We start from the raw sequence: 9,642 nt of genomic DNA on the forward strand, positions 1-9,642 counted from the left end.
CCTCAACTTCTTATTCAATATTCCTTCACACTATCTTCTTCTCTTCATGAGGGTTTAGCAAAGGGTTGCTAACAGAGTTTATTGGCATTCTGTCCACCTCCACTTCCTACTCTCTCTCTGAGCCACATGTTCGTGAAGTTGGAGGTGGGCATACTGTCAACTGAGTTCTGTTGTCTGCTCTTTGTAAAGCCTTCATGATATTTATTCATCTCTCAACAATTAAAAGGTAAATAAAAGAAAGAGCCACCACAACGTTACATCGATCTCCCTAAACCATTATTTTTCTGTTTCTATATATATTTTTCAAATATATACTTAATCGTGATTCTTGTAATGCTTATACAATACTGTGTTCGATCTGTTATCATCTAACTTATATATGATACGAAGACCATGACTTTCTCCTCCTCCCGAAAGGATTATTACCACCATACTGCTTGCTGTTTTGTTTTCTTCTTCTGCAGACCCTAATAAGTTGGCTACGCAAATTAGAGATAAAAGGGAGAGGTTGGTAGCACTAACATGCCTTAATTTCCTTCTTTGTATTAGGTTGCGTTCTCTCAGTCCTCGCTAAATATTTACTATATTTGTTGGTTGGCTTAGGACATGGAAACCCTAATCTCTTCCTTGCTTCCTTCGATCTGTTAATGCTCAAAGTTTTCATTTTTCCTCGTGGATCGGTATAGTGGGAGACTTGATGACAAGATCCTCTCTCGGGATGAGATGGGATTTCAATAAAAAGAAATTCTATTCCTTTTCAAATCAAAGTTTAGGTTTTTATCATTTAATTTGAAATCTGCCATGGTTATAGATAATTATATTTACATGTTTTGTTAGTTACTTGGTTTGATTGTCATAGATATGACAAACTGGAAATTAAAGATAGGTACATATATAGATCAGTGTCCGTGGCTGGCTTCAGCTTTAGCTCCATGCATGCCAGACTTATTGCCATTTTGATTGAAAGAAAACAAAGGTGCTTTGGGTTATTCGCGTTACTTATTTGCTAATAATACAATACATAGCCATATGTAGGTGAGTGAGGCAGATGGGTGTACGTATCTTTCTTTCTTTCTTTCTTTCTAGGCTCCACGAGCTCTCTGAACGTCAAGTTAGGCTCATGATTGCAGATTGAAATTAAAACCCTCTTGCTCTTCTTTCAATGCAAAGCGCAATCTTCTATGGCGCGTGACGTCCATCCAAAGTCAGTAACGCTTGTCTGCTTCCTAACAATGTTGAGAATTTTCATATGATTATTTCTAATCAATTCTCTTCGGTTGGGGTTTTGAGAGATTAGTTTCCTTGCATACATTTTCAATCAAAATTAATGAACTAATAAATAGGTATGTCCCAATGAAATTTTTTCTTCTTTTAATTTCTTAATTAAATGTTCTAAGAACATTATCATTAGACGAACATTAATCAGTGTCTTTTGAACATTAATTAAAAAAATTTAAAAAAATATATTTATTGACAGAGTACGTGATGTGATTAATAGGAGTGGTATAAGGTGTAAACACGGGATAGCAGGGTGGGTGGCCCTCCAAACTTGCGCTGGAGTGTACTATGACTATGCATCTCACAGCTAGCTAACGGCAAATGCATTTTGAATTTGGTTCCAAGCGTGTACGATTCCAAAGTTTGCAAGGAATTTTACCTTAATTATGGGACCATTTCATTATTATGGCAGACTCGTCGCAGTCTTGTACTATAATGAGGGATATAACACCCCAAGGATTTTGTTTTGTTTTTCTCTAATAGATCTGATTTTATTTGGTTTCCTTTTTTTCTGAAATGGAGTGTTTAGATGCCAAAGTCCCAAGCACGAGGTGGACCAATCAAATGAGGAAGTTGGTTAAAAGTAATTTCAGATTTCAGATAATAGTAATCTCGTAAAACTGTAAAAAGTCAGCATTGTGTGTTCCCTAGATAGTAGTATTATTTAGTCACTGCCTTTTGCTTGCTTGAGGATATATCATATAAGTATATGCGCGGTGGGTTTGCAGGCAATCATGAATCTTCAAGACAACAGCACACGTTAATCAAACAACTTTTTCACAAGACTTTTATAAGCTTTGGAAAGGGCATGCAACGATGAGTGCATGTTTTTTGGATCATTATGTTAAAATAAGGCTCCCTTTTAATTTGTTTCAGCCTACATGTCTTAGTCTTAGATATATATACAGTGCTTTTAATTTCAAGGATAAGAGTTGCAATATTGCAGAAGGCAACGAAAATGATCGCCGCTTCTTCCATAATAAGCAGAAAAAATGGTCTGAACTTTATTATAAGAAATTAAAAGAAGTAATTAGATAGAATAAACTGGACAGGATAACTTGTTAACTTATTTTATTTTGAAAAAAACCTGGCTAAAACTATCTGTAAGTAAGACTAACAAAACATTTATTGTTCAATAAGAATTTGCATGCGTTTGGCTAATGGATTTAATAAGGATTTATCTAATGAAAGTTTATGGTTGATTATAAAATATATTTACAATAATAAGCGAATTTAATTCATTTATTAATTTATTTGACACGAAAATAAATAACTAAAGGCGTGTTAGGGAGCGATTTTAAAAAAATTATGATGAACTTAAAAAATTTAATTTGACTAGTATATGATTTACAAGATAGGAGCTATATATGATACTTGAATCAATTTTGTTTTTTTCATCTAAAAAAGAAGTGAATCAATTTTTTTTCTTCATATAATCCAATTTAATCAACAAGTCAATGAAACTTAATTTCTATTGGTTTGATTTGTAGGAGTATATTGGTTGTTAACCCTATAACTTGAATTGAAAATAATATTTTTTGTTGAGTTGATTTGGTTTGCTTTGGTTGAAAACTTCTTTTGAAAATTGTTACAAAATAGGACGCCAAAATTATGGGAAAAAATAAAGAGATCAATTAAAGTCGTTGATCAAGAATTTAAGAGATTCTCAAATATTATAATTGGTTTGGATTTTTTCCGTTTTGGATTTAATCAGATCGAACAATATATATTTCTATTTTTTCCCAATTTTGTCATTATTATTAATTTAAGGAAAATATATTCTTTTTACTTTTTTACAGCAGATATTCTTTTTACTAGAATATGTTTTTACTTTTAGATTTGTTTTCATATTTTTTGTTCCTACTTCAATTTTGAAGAGTTTTCAGTCTTGACGGTAGCAAAGATGGCTCAAGGACATCAACATTTATATTGAAGGACACAAATGTTTCCTCTTCATTCTCTTATATATAAGAATGGCTTTTCTTTGTTTTCTCTTAATACTTCTTTTCTGATATAGTTATCTTCATGTTGAATTTTTTTCATCTTCGACTTCACTTTTATTCTCAATGTGTTCTATGACAAAATTGATGACAATCCACAGTTCTCCTTCACTCCAAGTCTCCAACAACTGTGCTATCTCTCCCTGATTATGGGTAGCTTATTGTTGTTTCTATTTGCTTACCTTCTTTTAATAAATGATTATTCATTGCATGTTTTGTTAGAGGGGGAAATTCTAAAAACAAATTAATATGATATGACTTAGTGATCATAATATGAAATAATTTATTTAGTTCTCATCATAGTTTATGTTAATTTCTTATTAGTTAACACTTTTAATTTAATGAAATGACTAAAATTGAAGATCTTACATGAAACTAAATTTTCATATTTTAAAACAGAATGACCAAAATTATAAATTTTAAAAAAATATAAGAATTAAATGTTTCTATTTTAAAATAGAAGAATAAAAATTAGAAATTTAAAAAATAAAGGAACCAAAATTATATTTAAGTTTTATTTTAAATGTAATATTTATTTATAATTCAATTCATAAAGATTAATTAGATATCTCGTATATTGTCTAAATACAAAAGTTCTAGATAAAAGAAAATATCACTTATTTAAGATATTTCTATTGTATTTATAAACATATAACATAAAAGTATTAAATATGTTTTATTAAATATTTTAAGTTATTTAAGAAGTAGGTGTTAAAATAGTTTAATATTTTAATATAATCAATATTTTAATATTATTTTTATCAAAACAGCCAACATTAACATTATTAATATATTTAAGGCATGACTTTACAAACGTACTTTTTTTATTTATTTTATTTAACTATTATCCTTAAAATTAGTATTTTAAATGAGTTATTTCGATATCTTAAGATATTCTTTTTGAACATGGAAAAGAGTAATGATAATGTATTGCTATAAGGCACACTAGATCATTATCAGCGTTTGCCAGTCGGAGGATGAGTAATTGCTTCCACATTAATGGGTTGAATGGAGCATATGCGAATTATTGTCCTCATTCAATCATTATACTCTTTTGTCATGGCAACCCTTTTTGTGGGAACTAGGACCGCCAAAGGCAAAATTATATGTTCAGATTCGCACTATCATTAGTATTTAAGAGTTATTGGTTTTTGCTAAATACTACTAATAGTTATCGTAAAACACATTCTCTACAAAGAAATTTTTATTTTGAAAATCTTTTTTTTTTACAAAATAGAATCAGTACTTCTCTCCATTTTAATAATATAATGAATCAGAGAAGCAACTCACAGATTTATTCAACTACAGTCAAGCAAGGTTCGATCATGTGCCACAAACCTTCTCTTTCCCAAACAGAAATACTTCCAGGACAGGTAAAGAAATAGTGAAATGCATTTTCCAAATTTCGTTGACAGAAAAGGCAAGAAGCTGGACATTCTATACCTCTTGATTGCAGTCGTATTCTTGTAGGAATGCAATCCATGCAAACCCTTCAAAGGAAAACTTTGATCTTTTGAGGAACATTTAATCTCCAAATTGCCATCCAATTACCTGGGATTTGAAACTGATGTTGGTCTCCGAATTGATACATAACTAGTCTGTAAGTCGACTTCACTGAGTATAATCCGTCCCTGGAAAACTTCCAAATTCTTCTATCCTCATCAAATAGAGGCACTTACATAATTTTATCATACCATTGAGGCATCAATGCATAAATAAGTGTTTTGTCCCATTGTCTAGTACCCGGTATCATCAAATCTTTAACCACCAGCTCTTTGACTGCGAGTGAGGAACATCACCAATAGGACCCGAAGTCTCATTATTAATCCAGTGCTGAGACCAAACATTAATATTAACACCATCTCCGATCCTCCTTCTGAGTGCCACCTTTATTAAGTCTCGAGAACTCCAAATGCTACGCCAAGAATAGCTTGGATTATGACCAAGAGAGGAATCCAAAAAATCCACTCAAGGGAAGTATTTGGCTTTGAAGAGTTTTAGTAACCATATCAGTGGGGCTGAGAGATAAACCTCCACCCTTGTTTCCTAAGCATAACAAGATTGAATCCAATAAGTTCTAAAAAATTCATACCTCGTAGGTCCTTTCTTACTGTTAATTTCTCTTATTTCATCCATTTTATTCCTTTGCTATTTGCACCCCACCAATATGAGTTTAACATACCTTGAAATTCCTCCATAGTTGACTTCGGCAAGAGATAGGCACTCATAACATAGGTGAGAATGGCCTGTAAAGCAACCTTAATCATGAATTCACAACCTGCTTTGGATACAAATTCCCGCCATGGAGTTTATTCTCTTTCACACCTTATCTTTAACAAACCCAAAGGTACTCCTTCTATTCTTGCCAATAATTAAAGGCATTCCTAGGTATTTCTCAGCACCAATTCTAGCGTGAACCCCAAGGATATTTGAAAGCAAATTGCGCCTTGCATCATCAGTATTTGAACTAAAAAAAGTACTAGATTTATGGCTTGACCGGAAGCCACTTCATAAAGCTCCAGAATTCTCCTTAATTCATTCACCTCATTCGTAGTAGCTCTACATAACAGATAGCTATTGCCCACGAACAATAAATGCGTTATTGTTGGGGCACCACGCCATATTTTGATGCCATGAAAACGACCTAGTTGTTGAGCATTCCGGATAAGGAACTTAAACCTTCTCCGCAAGTGAGAAAAAGGTAAGGAGAAAATGGATCGCCTTGCCTTAACCCTCTACCAGGACTTATCGGACCAACCAAATTATGATTAACATTGACCTAGTAGTGCACTGTTTTCACACACAACATAATCTTTTTCACCCAAACAAGATTGGATTCCATGATCTTGATCATGACAACTCTTAGATATCCCCAGTTAATCCTATCTTTGGCTTTATTGATATCCACCTTTAGAGACAACTCCTCAAACCCTCCACTTCTTTTGCTCTTCAAGCAATGGATAATTTCTGAAGCCACGAGAACATTATCCATATTGGATCTGCCAGCTATCAAAGTAGATTGTTATTCTCCAATTATAGCAATAAGGTATTCTTTAATTTGTTGGCAAGTGATTTGGAAAGAATTTTATAAATAATGTCGCATAATGCAATCGTTCTGAACTCTTGCATTGACTTCAGATTTTCACACTTTAGGATTTATAACTACAGAAGTATCATTGGTTCCAACTAGCTAGTAACGAACTTGTTTCAAACCAAGAGCAACAAGCCTCAAAGATCTCATCACCTCATAAGCTCCAAATTCTCCTATAGAAGGCAGAATTTAGACCATCTGGCCCGGGTGATTTGTAAGGATGCATATGGAATGCAACCTGAAGCTCTTCTTTCTCAAAAGCTGCACTCAACATAATATTTGCTTCCACGGTAAGGTAACTCAAATTGTGTAAAGAAATCTCATTTATATGTTTTAATTTGTCTTTTTTACAATGCATTATATATTTGTTTAGAGTGGTCATAAATGAGATTTCTTTGATTAAGAATGTAATCATCATAGACTTAATTTATCTAAAAAAAATATTGTTTTCATTTAATGTAGTGTATCAATATTTAAAATTTAAATAATATCAAAATTAAGTAATAGTTTTTAAAAGAAAAAAAATAAAAATAATTAATAAAAGAAGTCGCCTGATTTGATTAAAAAAATTCTAAAACTATTATCGTTTAAGAGTATGAGAACTTAGGAGATGTATTGGATTTGAATTTCAAATAATTTTAAAAGATTTTATTTTAAAAAGTCAAAAAATTCTTATGATATTTAATCGAAATTTTAAATAGTATAAATAACTTTTGTAATATTCAACTAAGACTTTTAAGAATTTTTAAGAAAGACAACAAAATCTGGAGGTATTTAATTAAGATTTTTTATAATTTATAAAAAGTCTTTTAGTATTAAAGATATACAAATTTTGATGAATTATTCTTTAAGAACAATTTCAATAGATTTCATCTAACTTTTTTAGTATAAAACATTTATCAAATAATCTCACTAAAATCCTTGAAATTTTGTTAGACTTTTTTTTTTTGCTATTGGTTATTAAACTTTCTTTTTTCCAATCACATATCTTTTTCTCTCTTTAATATTTTTCAAGATGCATGTGTCATATATATTTTTCCTATTTTTTTTTAAATAAAAATATCAAATATACTCATTTCCTTTGTATTTTTTCCATTTTTTAAATTAAATTAATGTTTGTCTTATGTGCTAAGACTAGTCTTACTTTCCTTATACTGACTATGTTCATCACCTGCTCAACATCATATTTTTGTGATTGTCATTCTTAATTTCGTCATCCACATAACTCACTAATCCTCCAACCAATTTTTTACCCTCACTAACCCCTTCTAATATATGCTTATTATTATACCCCATTTAAACATGTCCTTAGATTTATCATGAAATAATTATAGTAATTAAAAAAAACAAAAAAAATTAATGTATAATTTTAAATTTATTGTTCAAATCCAAAAGTAAGAATGAAAATATATTATTGCAAGAAAGATTAATATAGGAAGACATAAAGTTAGAATCAATATAACTATTAAAAGATTTAAAAAAATTATATTAATTTTAATTTTTTTATTCAAACCTCACCATTTCTTTTTTTGTATTAACTCTTATAATTTTGAATGTGTTTTTAAAAATTTTCAAATCTTATAAATCTATATAGTCCTTTCGAATCCTTTAAATACTTATAATATAAATTTCTTAAAATTCAAACTATCATAAAAGTCTTGTAAAAAATATAATAAATCATAATATTTTTATATAATCTTTAAAATTCACAAGACTTGTTTTTTAGTAAAATAATCTTTTTAAACCCTAATCCAATATACTCCTTAGATTTATAATACAAAAAATGATAAAAATCTAGATGTGAATATTAGATCTCATATACGAATATTTTTATTAAGAATGTTTTTAAATAAAAAAATATAAAAATAGAATTTTTTTTAAATACTTCTTGAAACCAATATTTACTTGACTTTGGTTAATTCTTAATGGGTTAGGCTCGCTCTCTGATTGCCCAATTATTTGTTGTCCAGACTAGTTTGTTTTTGTTTTGTTTTTTAGTCAAGTTTCTCTCCCTCCCGATGTTAGCCAATTGTCCGTCGAATTAGAGTGTTGTTAGGTGCACCCAACATTATTATTGGTGCATCCAACACTAACCACGAAAAGACAGAAATACCCCTTACGGATCAAATTGATCCATAAGTTAATTTTTAAGACTTACGGATTAACTTGATCCGTAAGTCTTTTACGGATCAAGTTGATCTGTAAGTCTTTTACGGATCAAGTTGATCCGTAAGGAGAGAAATTGGCAGAAATAATTTTGTCATTTTCAAAGAATGCTGGATGTACCTAGTAACACTCAGTTGAATTAAATGTCGTTGCGGGTGCTTAGCAAACAGCCCATTAGGCCCAATGTCCAATTACGCCCATTAACTTCCCAATGTAGTTCGCTTTTAATCAAATGTTTTTTTTTTTCTGATTCATATTTTGACTCGTAAGAATAACATGTATGAAGAGGTTTATAACAACCTTCATTCTTAACTAATTGAGAGTTGGATTCTTTTAGTTTTTTAATCAATTTTTATTTGATTTACAAATGCTAGTAGTTAATCTTTTGTTAGAATATTAATGAAGAATACAAAGCTGCAACTTCTCTTTCCTTTTTCTCTTTAATCAAGTAAATCTTAAATGTAAATCTCTCTTCTCAATATTAAACTAATTTTATGACTTCAAAATAAAATGTGTTTAAGTAGGCATATTCATCAAGTGTTTATTAAATAAAGTCTTATAATATTAGATTTTATGTCATATAAAATTAATTATGGAAGTTAAGATTATACAAAAAAATTGGTTAAATTAAATCACAATCCAAATCAAACCATACTTAAATATTCTAAATAATGCAAACTGATTTTTAAACCAATTTTGGTTTAATTTTTAACAAATAATTTGGCTATCCAATTTTTAAAACTAGTTTTCAACTATAACTGATTTAAAAATCAATTCAATTGCAAAATTTGTTTTTTAAAACTAATTTAAAACCAACTTTGGACTGTTTTTAAAATTAAATTCGGTTTTTGAATAAAAAATTAGTTTCAAAACTAGTTTTGATCAACTAAATCTGGTTTTGTTCATAAACTAGTCTAAAAGTTAGTTTGGTAAAAACTCAAATTAGTTTAAAATAAATAAAAATAGTTTGATTTTAAAAGTCATTCTACATATTTAGTTTTAAAATGGATTTGGTTTGGTTTTTTAAAACCAAACCATGCAAAACCCTCATTGATATTTATTGAGATAAAATAATAACAATTTATTTTCGTAAGCTTCTCTAAAAAG

The 9,642-nt window shown here is 29.7% G+C and overlaps 1 long non-coding RNA gene across 1 annotated transcript; it reads left to right on the forward strand.

Moving 5' to 3' along the window:
* LOC114384601 lies at positions 1–2,201 on the forward strand. Its single transcript, XR_003660732.1, has 2 exons — positions 1–226; positions 1,499–2,201. It is a non-coding gene; the product is annotated as an uncharacterized LOC114384601 (long non-coding RNA).
* The last annotated feature ends 7,441 nt before the right edge of the window (positions 2,202–9,642 follow it).

Source organism: Glycine soja, chromosome 14 (assembly GCF_004193775.1).
Source record: "Glycine soja cultivar W05 chromosome 14, ASM419377v2, whole genome shotgun sequence".
Taxonomy (NCBI): Eukaryota; Viridiplantae; Streptophyta; class Magnoliopsida; order Fabales; family Fabaceae; genus Glycine; species Glycine soja.